This window comes from Sminthopsis crassicaudata, chromosome 2, assembly GCF_048593235.1.
Source record: "Sminthopsis crassicaudata isolate SCR6 chromosome 2, ASM4859323v1, whole genome shotgun sequence".
NCBI lineage: Eukaryota > Metazoa > Chordata > Mammalia > Dasyuromorphia > Dasyuridae > Sminthopsis > Sminthopsis crassicaudata.
Window position 1 is genome coordinate 268,585,289 of NC_133618.1, and position 23,643 is coordinate 268,608,931.

At 35.1% G+C, this 23,643-nt stretch overlaps 1 long non-coding RNA gene across 4 annotated transcripts in view; it reads left to right on the forward strand.

The window, feature by feature from the left end:
- LOC141555913 (uncharacterized) overlaps positions 1-23,130 on the forward strand; it is a 47,258-nt gene extending 24,128 nt beyond the window's left edge. The window contains exons 1-4 of one of the 4 annotated variants that reach the window (XR_012486385.1): positions 4,119-4,209; positions 7,137-7,243; positions 15,646-16,385; positions 22,071-23,130. This is a non-coding gene — a long non-coding RNA (uncharacterized LOC141555913). Of the gene's footprint in view, positions 1-4,118; positions 4,210-7,136; positions 7,244-15,645; positions 16,386-22,070 lie in introns of those variants that run through there. The other 3 variants (XR_012486383.1, XR_012486386.1, XR_012486384.1) reach the window with 3 other exon arrangements.
- Positions 23,131-23,643: the final 513 nt, after the last annotated feature.

Below are 23,643 nucleotides of genomic sequence, written 5' to 3' on the forward strand. Positions count from 1 at the left end.
GAGAATCTATGTAAATTTTTGTGTGCAAACTCCTTCCCTCCTTCCTCTCCTTCTACAATTTTGGCCTTCAGTGACAATGCCTCATTTTTGAGACAGACAGCTCCAGTTTGTCCATTCCTAGGAGAGTTGGGGCTTCAGTACAAAGACAGCAGTTCTTCAGAGGGGTACTAATTTCCTTGGGGAACACAGGCTCAGCACATACGGGATTTGGAAACCAGGCTACAAAGAGAAGACTCTAGAAAGTAGCTGAGAGGAAACAGGTGGTAGAGTTGAGGAGGAAAACTGTTTTATCAGCCAAGACACTAGTTAATTCTTAAGGGAGAAAATGCAGGAGGAAAGCAAATAAGGATGGCCTCTCTGACTAGACAGGAACTCAGATATGAAAATCCAGATTAAGAGTAAGATCAACCTATAAGATTTTTAACAAGACAAGAAAGAATTAGAGCTTGTTTTGTAACTCCAGGAAAAGCAGCTTGGGCATGAACAGTAGCAGGGAAATTCTGCCTGTGTCTATATGGAAGTGAGGCTTAAAACAGTTTGAGGGAAACATGGATAAGATTGAATAAGAAAAGTCTAGATGGTTATTAAAATCTATAGAAGGGAAGCACAATTAACATATTCATAAATCATGTTTTTAATGTACCCTTTCACTGTTAAGACTGAGCATCTATTAATTTACACAGGTTATTACGTCTTTTTTTCTATTTATTTTTTATTTTTTATTATAACTTTTCATATGCAAAACATATGCATGGATAATTTTTCAACACTGACCCTTGCAAAAACTTCTATTTCAACTTTTCCCCTCCTTCCCTCCACCTCTTCCCCTAGATGGCAGATAGTCCCATATATGTTAAATATGTTAGAGTATGTGTTAAATATAATATATGTATACATATATATATATATATATTTATACAGTTATCTTGTTGCACAAGGAAGATCAGATTTAGAAAGAAGGTAAAAATAACCTGAGAAGAAAAAACAAAAATGCAAGCAAACAATAACAGAAAGAGTGGGAATATTATGTCGTGGTCCATACTCATTTCCCAGTATTCTTTCTCTGGTTGTAGCTAATTCTGTTCATTACAGATCAATTGGAACTGATTTGGATCCTCTTATTGTTGAAGAGAGCCATGTCCATCAGAATTGATTATCATGTAATATTGTTGTTGAAGTGTATAATGATCTCCTGGTTCTGCTCATTTCACTTAGCATCAGTTCATGTATGTCTCGCCAAGCCTCTCTGTATTCATCCTATTGGTCATTTCTTAAAAACAATAATATTCCATAACATTCATATACCACAATTTATTCAGCCATTCTCCAATTGGTGGGCATCCCTTTAATTTTCAGTTTCTAGCCATTATGAAAAGGGTGGCCACAAATATTTTTGCACAAATGGGTCCCTTTCTCTTCTTTACTATTTTTTTTGGCATATAAACCCAGTAGTAGCACTGCTGGATCAAAGGGTATGCACAGTTTGATAACTTTTTGAGCATAGTTCCAAACTGCTCTCCAGAATGGTTGTATCCATTCACAACTCCACCAACAATGCATCAGTGCCCCAGTTTTCCCACATCCCCTCCATCATTCATCATTATTTTTTCTTGTCATCTTAGCCAATCTGACAGGTGTGTAGTGGTATCTCAGAGTTGTCTTAATTTGCACCTTTTCATATTTCTAGAAATAGTTTCAATTTCTTTATCAGGAAATATTATATCCTGATTACAGCTGAAAGCATTGAAAAGCAGAATGTAGATCCCTGCCATTAAATACATATAAAATACTCACAAAATTCAAATGCAACAGCACTTATTTTATAAGTAATTTTCTAAAGTTTTTTATATGAACTAGTACCACCACTGCAAAGAACTTTACTTAAAGCAAAACATTTTAATTAAGGCAAATATATAATTAACTTTGATGGTAAATAAAAAAATATGAAACTACTTTATTAATTCTCAAATTTTCCAGTTCCCGAAACTTAGATGCTAATATATGGAGCACCATGTAAAAGATCCTTTAGTTTTTAACATTTTTTTCAGCCACACAAGTTACTCTTTACTTTCAAACTTAACTCATCTATCACAAAGCTGTCACCACTTTCAGATTCTGCTCTGTTTTTTTTTTTTTTTCCACCATTGAAAAGATTGACTTATTGGTTACAAAAAAGGGGCTTATTTTCCTATCCTCCCACTAAATGGCTTTCGGACTTCAATCAATAGCTAAACAATGAATCCCTTATTGCCATCTTTCAATAAAATTTTAAGAAAATTCTACCTATGAGTTGCTGACCAAATCTATATAGAAAGGTAAAAAAAAGATTTCCTTTATTTAACCCTTTATTATGTTCTTGGAGAACTATCATTTCTCTACTTCAGTTAGCAATTAGCTTGTTTCTAATATCCAGGAAGAAGACAAAAAGATTAAAAAAAAAAAAAAGGAGGAGGAGAAGGAAGAGGAAGAGGAAGAAAATGAGGCAAAGGAAAAGGAAGAGGATAAGGGGAGAGAAGAAAAGATAGAAGAAGAAAATTACTTAGACCAATTATGTGGGGTCCATATCCATAACTAAAGGAAGGTCATCTTGCCACATGGCAGAAAAATTAATGAGCTCTGACAAAGTTATCTCTGAGTATTTGTTTCCTTCCTTAACTCTTATCCCATAATGGTAGTAGTGGTGGATGTAACCTCATCCCTGAATGTGCTTCCTTCCCCTCTTTTTAGTCTTAACAACTTGTGATATCCCAAGACCATCCCTAGCCTAATTGCTTATCTAAAGGGCAAAAGTTGTAAATGATAGTATATGCATATGGCATTCAGTCCTTTAGCATAAAGTAAAGTTTTCTAAACCTTTTTTATTTATATCATGGACTTTGTTAATATTGTAGTGAAGCCTATTGACCCTTTCTCAGAATATTTTCAAATGCACAAAATAACATATATAGGATTATAAAGTAAATCGGTTATATTGAAATAATTATCATAGTATATTTTAGCATGTTCAAAGACTTTGGTAATTAAGAACCATTTGGTCTAAAGAAATTTAAGCTCTTTATATACAATACTGTATAGTGGATAGATAAGATTCAAGATGATATGGGTTCAAATCTAGCTTCAAAAGCTTAAAGCTGTGTGACTCTAAGCACATCCCTTTACTTCTATAAGCCTCAGTTTTCAAATCCATAAGATGAAGGGGTTGTGTTCATTTGTCTCTATTTTCCCTTCTAACTCTAAGTCTTTGATGTTATGATAATTTGACCTAGAATTTCACACTCTTTCCCCTGTTAATAAATATAGTTGTTAATAAATATAGACTAGAGTTCAGTGTGCTTCATTTGGTTCCCATTGAAGCTACTGGGTGGCCTTTTTTTTCCTCAGGACAACCATATTTGCACAATTCTAACCAAGATGTTCTAAAAATATGAATATCTCTGGCAAAACCATTGCAAAGAGAAAGCTTTATATCTAACCGATCATCTGAGTATTCAGAAGCAGCTGTGTTGGAATAGATCAACATTTCTCATATCACAGATGTCAGGGCTTATAGAAACCTCTAGATGCCATCTCATTCTTTCCTTGACTTTTTCCAAAGTACACTCTCACAAAAAGGAGTCTGATCTTTTGGGAAAAGTCTGTTTTAGAGTATCTGTACTCTTTAAGTGAACATGATATCTAATCCAGTAGCACACACCTGTAGCTCCTTTAAATAAATGTTTTAGGATGATGATAATATTCAGCTGACCTTTACAGGGAGAGAAGTCATTACAAGTATTAGAGTAACATCATCTATTTTCTGCTAAGCATTGTACAGATCATTGTAACTATTTACCCAATTTGACTGCAACATGGAGAACAAACCTATAAACCTTTGCTGGAAGGTACAACTATATGCAATACCAGGATGTTATGATCTCCCCCAGGCACAGTACAGCACACACACGTTTCCCTGTTGCAGCAGAGAAAGCAATTGTAGGGAGAACCTTACCCTCTGGCTTCTCTCCAGCCTGTGCCAAAATAGGAAATGAGACAGACAAAGCAGCCGATGTGTAGCTGCCTTTGGCGGTGATTCAGTCTATAGACATCTACAATTCTAAGAAACTGGCACTGGGCTCCAGTCCACCAGCCTGCACCTGGGAAGAGTTTGGGCAAGCCAGAAAGTTGGAGGTTAGAAAGGACTCCTCATTCAAGATATTCCATCTTCCAGTTGTGGGTATTTTCACTGGCTGCCCCTCATGCCTAGAATTCTCTCTCCCTCCTCATCACCCCCTCCTGGCTACCTTCAAATCCCAGCTAAAATTCTACCTTCTCCATGAAGCTTTCCCCAATTTCCCAATGGTCCTATTAGACAACAAAGTACCATCAGCAACAACAACTATATAGTATAGCACAATTCTAGTGTTTTCGTTCTGTTCATTATCTCTTGTTATTCGTACAATGTTGTTTTCATATTGTATCCACTTTTGGATTGTAAACTCCTTGACTAAGAGAACTGTCTTTTATCATTCTTTATACCCCCAGTGCTTTTAAGGGTTTAAGGTTTGCAAAGTGCTTTTCATTTATTATGAAATACTTATATTATAAAGTAAATACTATTATTAGTTTCTAAGATAAGGAAATTGAGATTGAAAGAGTTTAAGCAATTAGCCTAAGGTCATACATTTGTCAAATTCTTCATGACTTAAATTGCAATATTCCAGCCTCAATGATATCACAGGTAAGATCAAAGCATGTATTTGTGGAAGCATATATATACATTTATGTTTATAAGCTTTCCTTTTTTGTTTCCAATCAATCTTTAGAATTAACATATCCCTGTGAATTAACAAGGGCAGCTAAATGGTGCAGTGGGTTAAGCACTGGGTTTGTAGTAACTTCATGAATTTAAATCTGGTCTCAGACATTTATTAGCTGTGTTACTCTGGGTAAGAAATTTACCCTGTTTGTCTCAGTTTTCTCATCTGTAAAATGAGCTGGAGAAGGAAATTGCAAACCATTCCAGTGTCTTTGCCAAGAAAACCCCAAATGATGTCATAAAGAACTACATATGACTGAATAACAACAACAAAATGGAATGACAATCATAATGATGATTAATGATGAAGATGATTATCAAAATGCTATTGTCCTCTTCACCTAAGACCTAATTTAAAAAAAATTATCCCCAGCTACTCATAAAACTTTTGCTAAGCATATAAGAGCATTAGCTCTTGTGCTTTGGTGGAAGGAGAACCCACATGGATTAAGTCATATAAATATTGAATAGGGCTACATAGTGAAGACAACACTGGACTTTTGAGTCAGGAAACCTTAGAGTCAGACCCTGACTTTGACATACTTTTGGGACAGTAGGGCAAATCATTAAACCTTTCTGGGCTTCATTTTCTTTATCTGGAATATAGCTATAATAATATTTGCAGTGCCTATCTTATAATGGACAGATGAAAACAATCTCTTCCAATGGCTATGGAGGTGATTAAAGTAGACACTGCTTGAACCTTCCAGCTTTAACTGAAATTGAATATATCAAGGATATCCACTGCATCCTGGGCCATCTCTAGCTGTCCTGATCTTTGTCTCACCAGTGAACTTTGATGAGAGTGAGACTGATGACTTTGTACAGCTCTGCCTCATTTAAATCCAATTTATATGCAAGTCAAGACATGATGTCACTGATCCTCTTCAAAAACAAGGGATGAAAAACAATAATACCTAACATAGAGTTCTTATGAGGCTGAATTGAAATAACCCATACAATACATTTTACAAACTTTATAAAGTTACAGAAATACTGAAATAAAAGTTCCCATAAGAGGAAATGTAATATATTAGGTTGGGACTTGGAACCGGAAAAACAAAGTCTTGAAATTTTCTTCTTCTATTTGTTAACTATAACTACCTATATCATTTTACTATTTTAAACCTGTCTACTCATCTGTAACACTGGAATGAGTATACCAAAAGAACTGACCTTGAAGAATTTGAGTATGTGTATTTTAAATGAGAATACACATATACAAATTATGGTTTAATTTTTTTAAAGCATTATGTAAATATCAATCATCATTTCTCCTATTAAGAACACAACATTAAGTGCACATGCTTCTGCTATGGGGTCAGGAAGTAGTATCTTTGTTACAGGAAATCCTTTACAATATGATCTGTCTTGCTCTTTATTTGTAAAGTGGCTAAGCCTTGTTAGAGATGAAGTCTGGGGCCATAGAATAGAGCAAAGAGCAGTAACTCCCTGCAAAGTGAAGAACATGTTTGACTTTTGTAGGGAAGGATAATTTAAGGTCCTAGAAAACGAGGCCCCAGGCACCATGTACTAAAAGTTGCTCAAAATGTTATAAGTTCAAGTTATACATGTAAGGCACAAATAACAAAATTTCCCAGAATATCAATGACCCCCAGGGCCAGCCCTGTTTAGTAACATGTAACTACATGTTACTATCAAATATCTCAGCAGTGTATATTGGCTAAGGAGCAAGAAGTCAAAATAAGCATCTATGTCTAATGATAGTCATAAACATGAGAAGCATTAAGTAACTTATAAAACTCTACCTTGCCTATAGTCAATGAGATTCACTGGCAATAGAAGGCAACTATATCTAATTGTATTGTTACCATTTATATTTTAAGCAATTTTAACTAGTTTACAGTTTAATCAATGTATCCCCTGCCTTTATAAACTTCATGTCAAAAATAATTAATCTTCTTCATTATGTCAATATATTAACTACATGTATAAGTGAATACATAATAACACTGGTTGTTGAATATTCAGACACTATATGAATAAAATGCACAATTTGATTTGAAATCTAAAGGAACTTTAGAGATTATCTGATCCAGTTCCTTCACTTTTACAGATGAGGAAAGTTAAGATTCAGAAAGGATACTTTCATTCATTCAATATGCATTTACTAAGTGCTTGACACATTGCTAGGCACTGAGATTGTTCAACTATTTCAGTCATGTCTGACTCTTCATTATTTCATTTGGGGTTTTCTTAACTAAGATACTGGAATGGTTTGCCATTTCCTTCCTAGCTTATTTTACAGTTTGAGAAAACTGAAGCAGAGTTTGTCCAGAGTTTCACGTTAAGTTTAAGTGATGTGTCTTCCTAACTCCAGGTCCGGCTTTCTATCCACTATAGTGCTACCTAGCTTCCCTACTGAGGAAATACAAAACCCAAAGTTGAAACTACTTCTAACCCTCAAGGAGTTTACTTTCTCTGAAGGTAAGAGGAAGGGGAAGTTTCCTTGTGTTTAAAGAGAGAGAGAGAGAAAGAGGGAGGGGGTGAGGGAGGGAAGGAGAGCAGAAAAAACAGCATTAAACCTTGATCCTCTGAAACACAATTCAGTCAGTTATGAAGGAGCCATGAGTTTTCTTTACATAGTCATGGTTCACCAAAATGTTACTAATAAACAGAAAGAGCTACCAGTCCTGGGTTGTTCCATGTGGGTCCTGCAGATGGTGCATGGATTAGGTTCTCATATTTGTGTTCATAATACAACAGTGCCAATTCTGTGGCTTCTGGCATGAGTTAATAATTTATTCATAATATTTATTGAAAATCAGATCATAGTTAGTATTTTACAAATCTTCCCACCAATGTTGGCTAATTATTTCTACTGTGGGTGAGTGGGTGGTCCAATGGTTTCTTGACCCCAGAAGACATTTGCAAAACCCAAAAAATTATATAACCACTATACCAAAGTACATGATCCTTTTGACAAGCATCACATTTCCCACAACTTCAGTAACCTGGCTAATTCTACAATTTCTTTTGTATCTATCCCTTCTTTTCCCTCCCCCCATATGTTATCTCACCCTATCCCACCCCCACATATATACACATTATAATGTAACATCATGGGAATCAAATCCATTATGAGACAGTACAGTTTTGTTGGACTGGTCTTATTCCATGAGCAAATGATGATAGAATCCCCAAAACAAATTTTTCATAGCCAGATGTGTGGTGTCATTGATTACTCCACTAAAAGCTCTATTAAATAAGGGAAATATTTCTTTAAAGGCAAACTTAAAAGTCACTAACACCCACCCTTGACCATTTCTCATTACATCCAATACAAATTTCTCTCACCCCCACCCAACTTTGCCAAACAACATCGTAGTTTTTGTTTTGTTTTGTTTTGTTTTTTTAATGATTACTGATTCCTGCTTGTTATTTAATGTTGTCTCTATATTGTTACATATGATACTCCTCTAATTAAAAATGTCTTCCCCCATCTTTCTATTGACTATATATATTTTTTACCTTTGTCTAATATCAACTCAAATTTAACATTTTTTTTAAAGATAAACCTACTGTGCTTATTTCTTTCTTCTAGTATAAATATATATGTATGTATGTGTGTGTGCATGTATGAGTTAAATTGCATTAATTCCCATTTATTTATACTTAGTTAAATTTCCCAATTCTTTTTTCCCCATTATTCTGGAAACTCCTAAGATTAATTATTATCCACCTCCTTAAATGATTGAAAAGTCATAAATATTAAAATTTCCTAACATACATTTTTTAATGATAAGCTGATTGATATAACTTTCAAAAGTTGAAATTAGTCATTTTGATACTTTGGATGAACTGGAGAGGGTAGTAAGTAAAGTATTCTAATTGTGGGAAAGAAAGAGATTGCAGGCCAGTTTAGGGAAAGAGAAAAGGATAAGGGTGAAACTAGATTGCACTGCAGTGTACAGAGTGCTAAACTTGGAGTCAGGTACACTCATCTTCATGAGTTCAAATCTCATCTCAGACATGTATATGAGTGGAACTTCTGAGCAAGTCACCCTCTTTGCCTCATCTATAAAATAATCTGAAGGGGGGAATGGCAAATCATTATAGTAACTTTTTCCAAGAAAATCCAGATGAGGTTTTGCATGAAAAAAAAAATGGCAGAACAACAATAGAAGGGTAAGGATGCATCTAGGATTTGTCTGCAAGTTGATCCTCTGGTAGCTTCCTATTTTCGCTAGAGTCTTTTGCTATTTAGGTACTTCGCTCAGTTGTTTGTATTTCATAAAGAGAACAAATACTATCAGCACCTACAAAATTCCACTACCATAGCAAAACACATGTTGCCCCACCCTAGTTATGGCTCTGACTTCCAATAAGTAGGAACAAAAGGATGGATGAGTTAAAGTGTTGAATAAATTATAGTACAATCCTTACTTTGTCAAGTTGAGCTTCAATTTTTAGAACTTCCTATTTCCTTATTATTAGAACATGAAGTTTTCTCTTTATAAACCTCACGTTAATAGAGAGTGAACAATTACTTTCTTTTTACTAACAAAAGGTGAAATAAAAAGTGAGCATTGTCCTTTTCTTTGAGGAGTCCTTCCAGACTAACAACATGTTATGATTTTTCACTTATTTTTATAAACGTTTGTTCAAATAATTTTGTTTAGAGGTCACATAATGTAGTGAAAAGAGTTCTGGATTTGGACTCGGAGGTTCTGTTCAAATCCTGAGTATGTCACAATATGGCTTGACTTCAGTTTCTTCACCTGTAAAATAACAAAGTTGGATTCAATGAACATTCAACTTCCTTCTAGCTCTAAATACAGGATCTTGTGACCTTTCTTATTCTAATTCACTTAGAACTTCAGTCTTCATTATTGAAACAAAGATCAATTATTTTCAAATTTAAAAAAAAAAGATTAAAGATTGACTAGAGAGTTTTAATTTATGCATATTGAGCCATTGACCCACTGATTTTATGGAAATAGTTCTTTGGTTGTGAGAAGGATCCAATTCTGGAATATGAGAGCTACATATGTTCCACCAGAACATGGGTCTTCTGGTTAACATTCTTACTTTCTTCACTTCATTATATTCAACATGAGATATTCTTCATAAGCTATCATTCAGTTAGTGGCTATTTTTATGATGATGAATCTTTCCAAACTAAGCTAGGCTGGTGACATATACATATACATAGCTATATACATATATCATATAAAATACATATACTTATATAGTCTTCTTAATCAACTAATAGATTGAGTATATTTTCTATCTCTTTAGAGAAATATGCTAGTAAAATTTTAACTGGCTCTCCACTTCCAAGCCAAAAAAATGTATTTATGGCAAACTTTTAAGTTTAATTCACATTACTAATATTTTCTTTATTATGTTCTTATATCAAAATAATCTAAAAGATAACAAATAAGTGCTGATTTACAGTGTTTACCAATTTCCAAGGTGTGTATGCTTACATAGAACATTTAATGATCAATTCTCACCAGCTAGTTTGAGTTAACTCCATCAACACCCCTGTCTTTCATCATTTTAATTGCTCTTTCCTGAAACCTTTCAAGTTCTTTCTAAATGGAGGCCCAGATGAAACTTTATACACCACCTGCCTTTACAGTCAAACTGTAAAAATAAAGTCATCACCAGGGCTGAATTTAGTAAATGGATTACTTCCAAGTTCTTATACATAATGCTGCTATCACCACACCCTAATAATATTTAGAATTACAGAATAATATCACTAACTCATATTTGGCAATACAATTGAATAGATAGTATAGCTACATTGCTTCATGCTATATTTATATCTGTATATATTATAAATACATATAGATATCAATAGATTATAGATTTATATACATATCTTCATTTATATAGAACTCTGTTATTCATCTTATAATATATAATATCTAGCTTATAGTATATAGATACAGAAAGGAAAAGAAAGAAGAAAGGAAGGAAGAGAGGAAGGAAGGGAGGAAGGAAGGGAGGAAGAAAGGAAGGGAGGAAAAGGAAAGAAAGAATGAAGAAAAAGTGTATGAAACTATTTAATCTGTAATGAAAGGACAGCAGAAGGGACAAAAACAAGATCTCATATTTAGAGGGAACTTTTGTAGTTACCAAGAATCTTCATACATTTTATTTTAGTTGGATCTCAACATATGTGAGATAAGTAGTATGTGTGTTAGTATCTTATTATACACATAAGTAAACTAAAATACAGTGAGGTAAAATGACCTCCTCCAGTTCACAAAGCTAATATGTAACAGACTCAAAAATTAAATTCATGTTCTCTGATTACAAATGCCTCTTGTCTGAATTGTCTCCTCAAAAGTCATAACTACATTTTCATATGATTGGAAAGGGTCCTTCTGAACAAACAAATGATGATCCCTATCTACCAGCCCCCCTAATATCCAAAAGACCATAAATAAGATCTTGCTATTTAGAGAAAAACAAGGTTAATAGCTATCCCATGGTGGTGATTTACCCATTTTGGATGCCTCCAGCTTTCATTCCTAAAGGAAAATACAGACATGGAATTTGATTTCTGCTTTGCTCTTAGCTCATTGTGAGACTGAGAAACATAACACATGATCTGACCTTCTTTCTTTGTCTTCCTAAATGCCAAGGTGCTCTAACAGAGCTCCCTGAGCTGTGATGCTGGCATCTTTCCACAAGTTCATGCCACAGGCAACAAGCCCTACAGAGTTCATATGCCTAATGATTATATCAGATGTTCTGTGTTCTAACATGTTGGAACTACAGAGGAAATGGCAAAAACAAGGTCTTTGCCTAGTCCCCTTTCCCCCCTCCCCCACTTAGTTGTTTGATAATAATCCCTTTACAAGCCAAGAAAGATTGAAAACTTTATAAGAGAATACAATGACATACTCCATCATTGTTTCTTAGCACAGAACTTCTGACAAATTGCAACTAATTGATTCCATCATAATGAAATGTATTTCCAATTTACCATGCTTCATTACAACCAGAGTACCAAAGTGATCCATCCTCTCAGTATTATGTCCTTTTAGAAACTTTGCCTAAGAAACTAACATAACTTTCAGGATTGTTATAAAACCTTAGCCAAAGAATCAACTTCTTATTAGTTTGGAAAGAAGTAGAGCAAATCACAAATGCAATTAATGGAAGTGATTTAAATAGAGGAAGAGTAAGCATTGCAGTCTTGCTAACGTATAAGAACTCAAATAGTGATGTCATCCAAATTAGTTCTACCTTTTAATTCTAAATCCTTCAATTCAAAAAATCTTGATTTTATTAATTTTTTATTTATCTATGTGTCAGGCACAGTGCTAAGCAACTAGGATTGCAAAGACAAAGATCCAAATTGTTTATACTCTTGGGAAGCTGAATAATCAGTACACTAGGAAGTAAATGCAGAGAGCATAAATAAAGTAACTAAGAAAGAAGCAAATAAGCTTTGGAGGAAGATCAGAGGAAAACTCATGCAGGAGGTGACAGTTTGTGCTTTAAAGGAAGCTAATGATTCTATAAAGCTAGTGATTCTGTGATGATGAAAAAGAAGTACATTTTTTGATTGAACATAAAATTTATCATTTTATTAAAGCTTTTGATTTTCAAAACATATGCATAGATAATTTTTAACATTCACCCTTGCAAAACCTTATGTAACAAATTTTTTCTCCTCCTTTTCCCCATCCCCTCCCCTAGATGGCAAGTAATCTAACATATGTTAAACATGTACAATTTTTCTATGCATATTTCCATAATTATCATGCTGCATAAGAAAAATCAGATCAAAAAGGGAAAAAAAATCAGAAAGAAAACAAAACGCAAGCAAACAACAAGAACAATAACAAAAAAAGTGAAAATACTATGTTGTGATTCCCACTCAGTCTTTCTTTCTGGGTACAGATGATTCTCTTCAACACAAGACCATTGTTCCTATCTAACATCTACATGAATCCAAGAAAACCAATAGGAGTAAAGTAAAATCAGAAAGTAATAAAAGCATCAATATCCCAAATAATTTTGTCAGTGATGGCTAGCTTCAAAAATTCTATACAAGGGGGACATATGAAATTCTGACTAGGAAAAGCTAATATACAGGCAGAGGCAGCTAGGTGGCACAGTAGAGTACTAGTCTTGGAATCTGGAAAACTTATCTTCATGAGCTTATTTTAAGCAAGTTACTTAATCCTGTTTGCCTCAGTTGTTCATACATAAAATGAGAAAGAAATGGCAAATCTTTCCATTATCTTTGCCAACAAAACCCCAAATGGGGTCATGAAGAATGAGACATGAGTGAAATAACTGAACAGCAACCAAAGTATGCATGATGCTTTAGACACTCTATGATACGGTTGGAATGGACAATCATTTTTAGAGTGGCCAAAACAATAAGCATACTAGTATTAACAAGTAGAAATCAGTTGTCAATTATGGTAATCAATCAACTATCTACTTTGTAGTTTATAGAAAAGGCAGAACAACCTGTTCCTTTCTTTGTTTTTCTAGGGAGAAGCCTATCCCTTCTAGAGTCTTGAATATGGGGACGAACAATCTACTTTTGCTGAGAAGATCTAATCCTATCTATATCCTAAATGTAAATCTAGTTTCAACACAACAGAGAACCCAATGCAAAACTCTTTCATGGCAGTTTTCTTCAGTGCTGGGCAAATCAAACCCTGATATCTCCTAGGACCAAGGAGCCAGATCTCAACCCATGAGATAGCAGTCCACCCCCATTACCACAACTATTGTACCTGCTTCCACTACATGCCCTCAGTCATTTTTGAAGAATATGATACTATAGAGAAAGGCTTCACCTTCCTGACCACCACCACCATGAATTGGTGACCAAAAATAGATAACCTTTATTTAATCCCTATAATATCCCTTTGAGATAAATGTTATTCTAATTTTCATTTTTAATCTGAGGAAACTAAGACCAAGACAGTAACATTAAAAGATTTGTCAGTCACATGGCTCTTCAGAGGCTGAGGCAGGATTTGAATTAGGTCTCCTTAATTCCAAATCTAACACTCTGTCTACTGTGCCACTGTACTATGACAAGCTACCAAATGTAAGCCCAAGAGCCCTGAGAGTGATGGTAATTCCTAGAGCACTTTTTTCGCGCCCCCCCCCCCCCCATCATATTGGGAAGCAATGTCTCTGTATATTAAAACCTGCTTCTGGGTAATATGTCTTTTCTACTTACCCAACTATTTAAAAAAGTGGGAAAAAAATCCTTTGAAATGTTATCTGGTTCAGTTTTCTTGGGGCCTCTGGAAGCAGTCTTCATTTCAGCTCAATAATCACCACGAGAGTAGCCAGAGGTTAAAGTCCAAATCCTTTATTGTCTCCTTCAAAATCTTGTCTCCTTTTCTGAGACATGGACTATTTCTCTCCTTGGTTCTGGGAGCTTGAGCTCCCGCCTGTCTTCTCTGCCCTCTGAATCCTGCTGAGGCTCCTAGTTTATATGCTCTACACTGTGCATAAACCAATCATTATATCACTAGGAAACCATTATTTGTTGTAGGATTAAATCAATCATACTGAACAATGCTAAACTAGATAACCATTGTCTCGCTCAATTCCACTGACTTAGTACCCTGTAAGAATCAAGTTTGTTTCAAGTTCAGAGTTCTGGCCCATAACAATCCTTGACATAGAACTCCTTGGCAATGTAAAGTGATTCAATGTGAGAAACAAATATGATGTATCAGTAGAAATAGCATTAAAGAAATTGAATTACTATTTGCTTTTCTCTTGTATCCTATAAAGATAATGGGGCCTCTCTATCTAACTTGTAACTGAAACTTCCTATGTACATCTTCCATTTTAGAATTTTTTATATATGTATATACATCTATATATATACATACATATACATATATATATATACATATAATACTTTTTGTAAAATAAGTATTTTTTCATTCATATGTGCAAAATATTATTCTAAATTCTATGAACCTAGCCAATAAATAGCCTCTACCCTGAAAGGATCAAATCTTTCCCTTCTTATTATCAAAAAAATATATGTCAAGCCTGTGCTCTGGAAAATGTTAACACATCAAGAAATCCTGAGGGCAGCTAGGTTGCATAATGGATTGAATACTAGGCTTAGAAACAGGAAGACATCTTCCTGAGTTCAAATCCAGCTTCAGACACTGTCTAACTGTGTGACCCGAGGCAAGCTACTTACTCCTGTTTGCTTCAGTTTCCTCATCTATAAAATGAACTGAGGGAGGAAATAGCAGAGCACTCTACTATCTTTGTCAAGGAAACTCCACAAAGTCACAAAGGAGTCACAAAGAGTAAAACATGACTGAAAAATGATCTAATATAAACCAGGGATAAGCAAGCCACTCAATTTCCTGAACCTTGGTTTTCTCATTTGCAACTTGAAAAAAACAAACTAGTTTCAGAGACATAATTAAGAACAATTAGATGTTATAAAGTATAACCACTCTTGTTCATGATTTAAGTAAAAAGGAGAAAAAGATTATAGAAACTAAGGAACTGGGAGTTCAGGGTATATGATAAGATAAAGAAAAAGGATTCAGAGGATAGTAAGTTAGGAATTGTACTTATAGGGGAAAAAGAAATATGACAACATCTGGAATCTGAAATAAAAGAGTAAATGTTAAAGGAGGAGAGGAGATTGCTGAGTGTCAATCTAAAAAAGAAGTTCTGAAAGTAACTGTGAGACACAAGAAGCATATCAACTCTTCCTAATAAATGGTTGTGATTTGTCTTTCTTTTTCAGAGAGAGTTAATTATATCAGAGTGTTGTCTTGACTGGTGCATGAATTGGACTTAAGTGAGGCAAGGCTGAATAAAGTCATCAATCTCCCTCTCTTTTCCAGAGTCCATCAAAGTCCATGGAACAACAAAGGTCAGGACAACTGGTGATGGCCTGGGATATAGTTAATGATCTTGGAGTCTTCCATGTCTGTCAAGCTATAAGTACTCCATAGCTCCTGCTTCATTCATCTTCAATAGCCATTGGACCAAATTGCTCTCATCTACCTATTCCATCAGGGAATTCTTCACATGTTTGGGGTTGACAGCCCGATAACGTGCCGATGGGTATGAGGCCCATTGATTACCTTTGACCTAGTTTAACTTGTGTACCAAGAAGGTTTTTATCAAAATGTGGTTGCTACACATGAGCCGCAAGTCAGCATGTGCTTCTTGGAGCCACAGGTGAGAGCTGGGTGATAAGTGGATACCAAAGATGGATACCAAAGATAGATGAAGAGTCTTCAACAGGGCTTGGTCAAACACTCATACCAGTTGTCTTAGAATGCCCTTTATATCCCTAATGTCTAATGATGTATGAAAGAAGGAACAAGCTATCTAGTCTTTGAACTTCTGCTAAGTATCTAAAGGAGAAAGTTAGATTTGAATGAGCCCTGGAAAATGAAGAAATGTTAAACAAAGAGAGCTACATTTTTAAACTAAAAAGAGTTTTCCAATGGATCCAGAGGAAACAGAAGACAGAGGAATTTGGACAATTGTTTTTCCTCGTTCTATGTCTGCATTTACCATCAGAGAGTAGAGCAAAACTTCTTAAAATGTGGCTTGTGATTCTACATGAGATCATGTAAGTGAATTGGGAGTCCCAAAATTATGATGTATTATTAGTAAATGTTTGATTTGTATACCTGTATTACATACTATACTATGAAGAGCAGTCAAGAGTGAAAAAAGTTTAAGAAGCCTGGAGTAAAGAGCATGCAGTCCACAATGTTTTTGCCACTGAAACTCCTTTCAAATCCTGACTTTACTGATCTGGAATGTATCACATGGCTCATGGACCATGGTCAGTCAGAGTGTCAAGAACAGTATTTCTCAGAGAAAGGAAGGGAGGGAGTCAGAAGCTCAAGTCCTGAGGAGAGAGAGAAATAGAGACAGAGACAGATGACAGAGATAAGACAGAGACAGACAGAGAAAGAGAGATGGAGATGGAGACAGAGAGAGAGACAGAAAGAAAAAAGAGAGAAAAAGAGACAGAGAGATAGAGACAGAGAAAGAGAGAGAAAAACAGACAGAGATAAGAGAGAGAGAGAGAGAGAGAGAGAGAGAGAGAGAGAGAGAGAGAGAGAGAGAGAGAGGAGATCAATTAGCCATTGGTATTGTATAGTCTTCAGGACAGAGATAACAGGTCTCTGAAACTTCTGCCCTATGCTAGGCCCAGCTATACTTGAATAGTTTCTAAAATCCCTTGGAGTTCCAGATCTATCACCTATGAGCTAACAAACCCAGTAGGCACAAAACCATACCTAGCACATGACCCTCTGGGAAAGATTCATAAAAGCACCAGGGTAAAAAATACATGATCTCAAACAACTCTTTAAAGCAAATTCATTTGGGCAGATGGGAGATATTGGGGAACAAGTCATCATGAGGGGAAAGAGGTCACAGGTAAAGAGTGGAGAGAGACAAGAAGCTTAGGTATGACTCCCAGTGAGCTGTAAAGGGATAAGCTGGGGAAGGGAGGGAGGACAAGACAAGATAAGACCAGACCACAAAAAAACTCATCTTGCAGTTGGGGAATCCAAAATGGGAAGTTTATGATCTCATAACTTCCTGATTAAATGAATTATACTTGCCAATTAAGTGCTAGAGTCAGTTTTGCTTTTTGCTAAAGGAATGTTAAGTACTTATAGTGGTCTCTAAGTCTATGCTTTCATATGCCCTGACCCAGCTCTGTATAGGAAACCAAAAGACATTTAAACTACACTGTTTCCCTGACCAGGATATGATTCACCTTAAGGCTCTTTGGAAGGCAAATTCTGAGATTCAGAGGGTTACATCTGACCTAAAGAACGTGCTAGTGAATTCAGGAGTAGAACAGGAGACCAAAACAAATACTTCTTGGTTGGCTTGGACAGTTCTACTGAAAAGAGAATTTATAACGACTCTAATGAACTAAAAAAAAAAAAAAAAAAGTAGATATACTCAGTTATATATACATATATATATGTATATATATACATATATATATATATATATATTTGAGTGTGCTTATGCATACATATGTATATACATATAAATATATGTACATTATTTGTATACAGTAAGCACTTAACAAATATTTTTGTTAAATATGTATGTATGTGTGTCTTTTTACAAAGCAAGTGCCCTGTTGGATCCCTCTCAGGTATAATACTACTAACTCATTATCCTGTTATTTTAGTGGAGACCAAAACTGAACCACAGACATTGTCTCTTTCCTCTTGGCACAAGTGGACGCTGATTATTCCAATCACCCATCTCAAGTGTGGTTTTGCATGCTACGTGATTTCATTCTAAGGAATTTATAGAGAGGTGAAGGAGTTTAGATAAAGGCACATGATTCAGACTCACTCACACAAAAAGAAAAACCTGGTTGATTTCTTCCAATCTATGATAGGTCCTCTACTAGCACTTCAACTTAATTTGAATTCTGCATTTACTATGTACCAATCATGTGCAAGGTACCATATTAGGTTTTGAAGGTACAAAAACAAAAGCCAATAAACCTGAAATCTGGTACACAAGAAAGCTTACATTCTACTTGCTCTAAATATGTAGAATATATTAACAGTTGGACTTTTAATCAGGCAAAAACTTTTAGCTGATGACATCTAGACAATGTCACTGATTTAGTCATTCAATGCACATTTACTGAATATCTTCCATTTTCCCCACCCTCCAAGACATATTTTAGTGCTTCATGGTAGTATGAAGATGATAATGTGATCGTATATCATATATCTAATATCATAAATGCTGATTGGTTCAGATATACTAGAAGAGTTTTGATTTATTTAGTACTGAAAAGCTTGAATTCTGATCCTGACATCATGATGTTTGGCAAGAAGATGCCAGGAAAGTATCAAAAAAGTGAAAACTAAATAAATACCCCCAAATTGATAAATGACTGAATAAATTATGGTGTATGCATGCAACATAATATTTTTCCCTGAGAAGCAATGAATATTAAAAATTCTCTTAAAGATAAGACTTTTATGACTTTATGTAAAGTAAAAAAGAGTGGACCTAAAAGAATCAAATCTATATTGACCAAGCTAATGAAAATGAACACACTAAAAGATATCAGAATCAAATGAATGCACTAAGAAATCTATTCCCACAGACTAATGATGAAATCTATCTCCCTTTCCTCAATAGATGAGAAATGTCAAAGACTTTTTAAAAAAATATTCTAAGTTTGGATGTCTTGACTTACCTTCTAATAATAATAATAATAATAATAATAATAATAATAATATTTATGTAGTGCTCATTAAGTGTCAAGTACTGTTTTAAGCAATTTTAAAATATGATCTCATTTTATCCTCACAACAACCCTGGGAGGTAGGTGCTATGTTATCTTCCTTTTACTGGTGAGGAAAGTGAGGTTAATTAACTTGTCCAGGGTCACACAGCTTTTAAATGTCTGAGGCTAGATTTGAATTCAGTTCTTGTTTATTGAAGGACTGGTAGTCTATCCATTGTGACACCTACCTGTCCTCATAACTGGACTTCTTTTATTAAGGGTACAATAACCATGGATTGCAGATGGTTCTATTGGGCAAGAAATACTAGGAAAAAATAATGTCAATTTTTAAAAAAAGCATCTCTATTAATACCAAACATACATGTCAAGGGTATCTTAAATGTAAGAATGAGAAATGAATAGGCAGACTTTTACAGACATTTTACATTTTTACAGCAACATAATTGACTGAAAGGTGGAAAGAATATAAGATCTTTGGATACTGATTGACTAAAAGAGCACTTTGAATTGAGAAAAAAGATTTTTTAAAGTCTTTCTTTGAATATGAATGAATTTCATGAATATGTTGGAGGGGAAGACAATCTTTTCTAGGAGATTGTGTTCAATTGTTCCACATTTTATCAGGGACATTAATAAACTGAAAAATGTCCAAAAGAGGGGAGCTAGGAAGATGAGGGAATGAATTTTTACCATATGAGAAGAGGTTGAAAATACTAAACATTTTTAGCTCAGGGTAAAGAACGCTTAGGAGAGGTGGGGCATGAGAGCTGTCTTCATGGATTTATACCAATGACACATGCAAGAAGGATTAGGTTTGCTCGGCTTGATCCCAGAGGGAAGAACGAGTAATGGGTGGAAATTGTAAAAATAAAAATTTAGAGGTGGTGGAAGACAGGAGTTTTATTCTCTTTTGTGTCACATAGCCCTGGAAATCTGGGGAAACTTTTGGACCTCTTCTCAAAATAATAGTTTTTAAATGCACAAAATAAAATAGGTAAGGTTATTAAGAAATTCAATTATAAAAATAGTTAACTATATTTCTATTTCTCTCTCTCTATGTATATATATATATATATATATATATATATATATATATATATATATATTTCTGTCTGAGAATGTCTGTGTCTTTATCTTTATTATTGCTAGCTTTATACCTAAATATTTGTCTGTGTTTGTGTCTACATCTGTCTGTCTGTCTCTCTTTCTCTCCCTCCTTCTCTCTCTCTCTCTTAAGTTCACAGACTCTTTGTTAAGACTTTCTGGCATTGGTAGCATTTCCTGATGATTAGAGCTGATCTCAAAGTGAATGGGCTACCCAAAGAGTTTGGAGCACTCTCTTCACTGGATGATTTGAAACAAAGCCTGAATGATGACTTAGGTCAGGTATAAAAAGGAATTCTTGTTCAGATATAGTTTAGCTTAGATGGTTTCTTAGGTTGCAACTCTGACACCTTGTGCTATTTGAGGGGTTATCAAGTAGAAGACTGACTTTGTTTTGTTTTTTAAGTGCAAATCTGACAAAAAAAGATAATTTGGGCTCAATTTGAGGTAAAAATTCCTAAAACCTAGAACTGTCAGAAAGAGTGAGAGGGTGTCAGAGAACACTAGAGGTTTTCAAATGGAGGCTCTTGGGAGTGCCATGGAGAAGAGTCCTATTCAGGGATAGGTTAAATGAGGTGACTTCTGAGGGTTCTTCAAATATTATAGGCACTCATAATCAGCCCCCTTGTTTTGTTAAGTGTGGGGAGAGATACAACTATTCCCTCATCCTCCTAGCTCCCCTCTTTTGGACATTTTTTAGTTTATTAATGTTTTTGCTAAAATGTGGAACAGTTGAGCACAATCTCCTAGACCAAATTGTCCTCCCCTCTAACACATTCATAGGAGCTAATCTTTTTGGAAGAAAGACTTTTTAAAAAGAACATTTTTTTCTCAATTCTGTCAGGATTAGATAAAGTGGAGTTCTTTCTTATAATTGTTTCTATTAAATTGAAAATTTTTTATTTCAGGACTTGAGCTTCATTAGGCCAACTTCCCCTTTCCATTAGCAACTTTATTCCATAATATTGCTATGTCTGAACATTTAACTAAATTCAATAAGCATTTATTGATTACTTACTGTAAACTAAGCATTGTGCTAGTCATCAATTTTCCATTCCAGCCTAGGAAGGATGCCTTTACATGCTGGGAGAAATCTGAAATTCATATATTCATTCATTCATTCATTCATTTGCATAAGCAGGGGGATTAGTTGACAGAGATAAAAGAAGATTCAGGGGAGACATGCTAGATATTTTCAAATATTTGAAGGACTGTCATATGGAAGTGGGATTAGATTATTTTTTTGTTTAGCCCCAGAAATAAGAATTAAGAGTAATGGTAATAATTAAAATATGACAATTTTTGAAATAGTATCAACAGAATTAGTCATCACAGTTCAGTTGTTTTGGTTATGTCCATCTCTTCATGATACCATGTGGGGTTTTCTTGGCAAAGAGATTGGAATGATTTGCCATTTCTTTCTCCAGCTCATTTTACAGATGAGGAAACTGAGGCAAACAGTGACTTATTTAGGATCACACAGCTAGTAAGATTTGAACTTAGGTCTTCCTGACTCCAGCCTGGCCTTTATTCTTTGCTCCACTTAAATACCCACAAAGAATTAGAACTAATCAGAAATTTAGTTTTGCTCAGGATCATATAAGACTAGATGGTCTCTGAGCTTCTAGATCTAGCTACTATAGCAATATCCTTCTAGCCTAGAAAGGAATCCTTTCCAAGAGTAGATGAAATGAGTTCTAGCACCTCTAAGGCAGCACATTAAATGGTAGATAGGAAGAAGAAGAGAGGAAACAAGCATTCATTAAGTACCTACTATGTACCAAAGCTCTGTCTTTGGAAGCAGCAAACCTAGATTCAAATCCTACATCTTATACTTATTGCCTGTATGATTACTAACAAATTAATTACTTTCTATAACTTCATTTCTTCATCAATAAGATAAGAAGTTTGGAATGGATGGTTTCCGTGATTCCTTCCAGATAGAGATGTATGATCTCCTTATCCAGAAACAAGAAGAAATAGTAGTCTATGAACAATCCTTAGTCAATGAACTATGGAACTGGTAACTTCCATGCCTTGCTGTTGATTGGATCCAAAAGTCTACCTGGCCCATGAGATTATGATAAGAGGAACAAGGATGCCGATAATTAGTAACTATGGATTCTCTGCAATTATTAGCCCTCCTCAAAGGACCTCTCCTTCACACTCTGGGATACAAAAGGAAGATGCATCAGTGTATGAAAAGGACAACAGTTTGGGATGAAATGCTAATTGCTTCTTAATGTTAAGGATGAATTTTTGGCAGGATTCACGGAAACCTATGAACAAGATAAAGGCACGTTTTAAACTGCCCCAAAGTCAAAGCACCTATTCAAGGGGAAAGAATGTGGCAAGCAGCATGTGCCTGTGGCCAGAAACTCAACATGTTAAGTAGAGCAAGGGGAATCAGTACAGGCCTGTGTTATGAGCTGAATGTAAAAAATGCAGCTTACAAGTCTCTTGAATTCTTGAGACACTGGGATGGTTTTATTCTCGGCAGCTGCCACATTACTAAATAATGAAGTTCTGTCTTTGGGCTGACACATAAGCAAGGTGATTCAGCAGTCATGTCATCCCCTGTGAGATACCCTATCTGCTAGAAAAGAGAAACCCTTTTCAGGTACATAAGAATGGATCTGTCTCAAATAACCTTCCCCTGCCTTTGAGGCATGTCTTACAGAAATTTGACCTTGAGGCTCCAGGAAAAAGGCCAGAAAGGATACACATGAACCAGTGCCATAGCTTCTGCTACATACTCTGCTCCTTGGCCACTCCCTACCTCAAAATGGGTTCTATAGTTGATTCAGCACTTCTGGATATTCATTAATTCTATAGTAAACACTGGATGAAACAAAGCCTAGAATGGAAAAGATAGCAATTCTTTCCTCAAAGATTATATAATCCCATGTATTTTGCAGTTATTTGTATGCATATGCAGGTAAATAAAAAATTCATAATGTATTAAGTGAGTGATTGGGATCAAATAGAGGTTTATGAGGTACAGAAGGGATAAAGTTGATTGAGTCTGTACTAAGTAAAACACCAATATGGTGAGTCCTTGGGAGTATGGACAAACCAAGTTTCTTAAGGATGGGTGAACTGGCTCAGATCAAAAGAAGAAAGTCAAAATTTTCGTGTGTGCGTGTGTGTGTGTGTGTGTGTGTGTGTGTATGTGTGTGTGTGTATGTGAGAGAGAGATGAAAAAGAAAGAAAAAGAAAGAAAGAAAGAAAGAAAGAAAGAAAGAAAGAAAGAAAGAAAGAAAGAAAGAAAGAAAGAAAGAAAGAAAGAAAGAAAGAAAGAAAGAAAGAAAGAAAGAAAGAAGGGAGGGAGAGAGGGGGGAAGGTGGGGGAAAGAGGAAGGGAAGGAGGGAGGGAGGAAGGAAGAAAGAAAGGAAAGAAAGAAAGAAAGAAAGAAAGAAAGAAAGAAAGAAAGAAAGAAAGAAAGAAAGAAAGAAAGAAAGAAAGAAAGAAA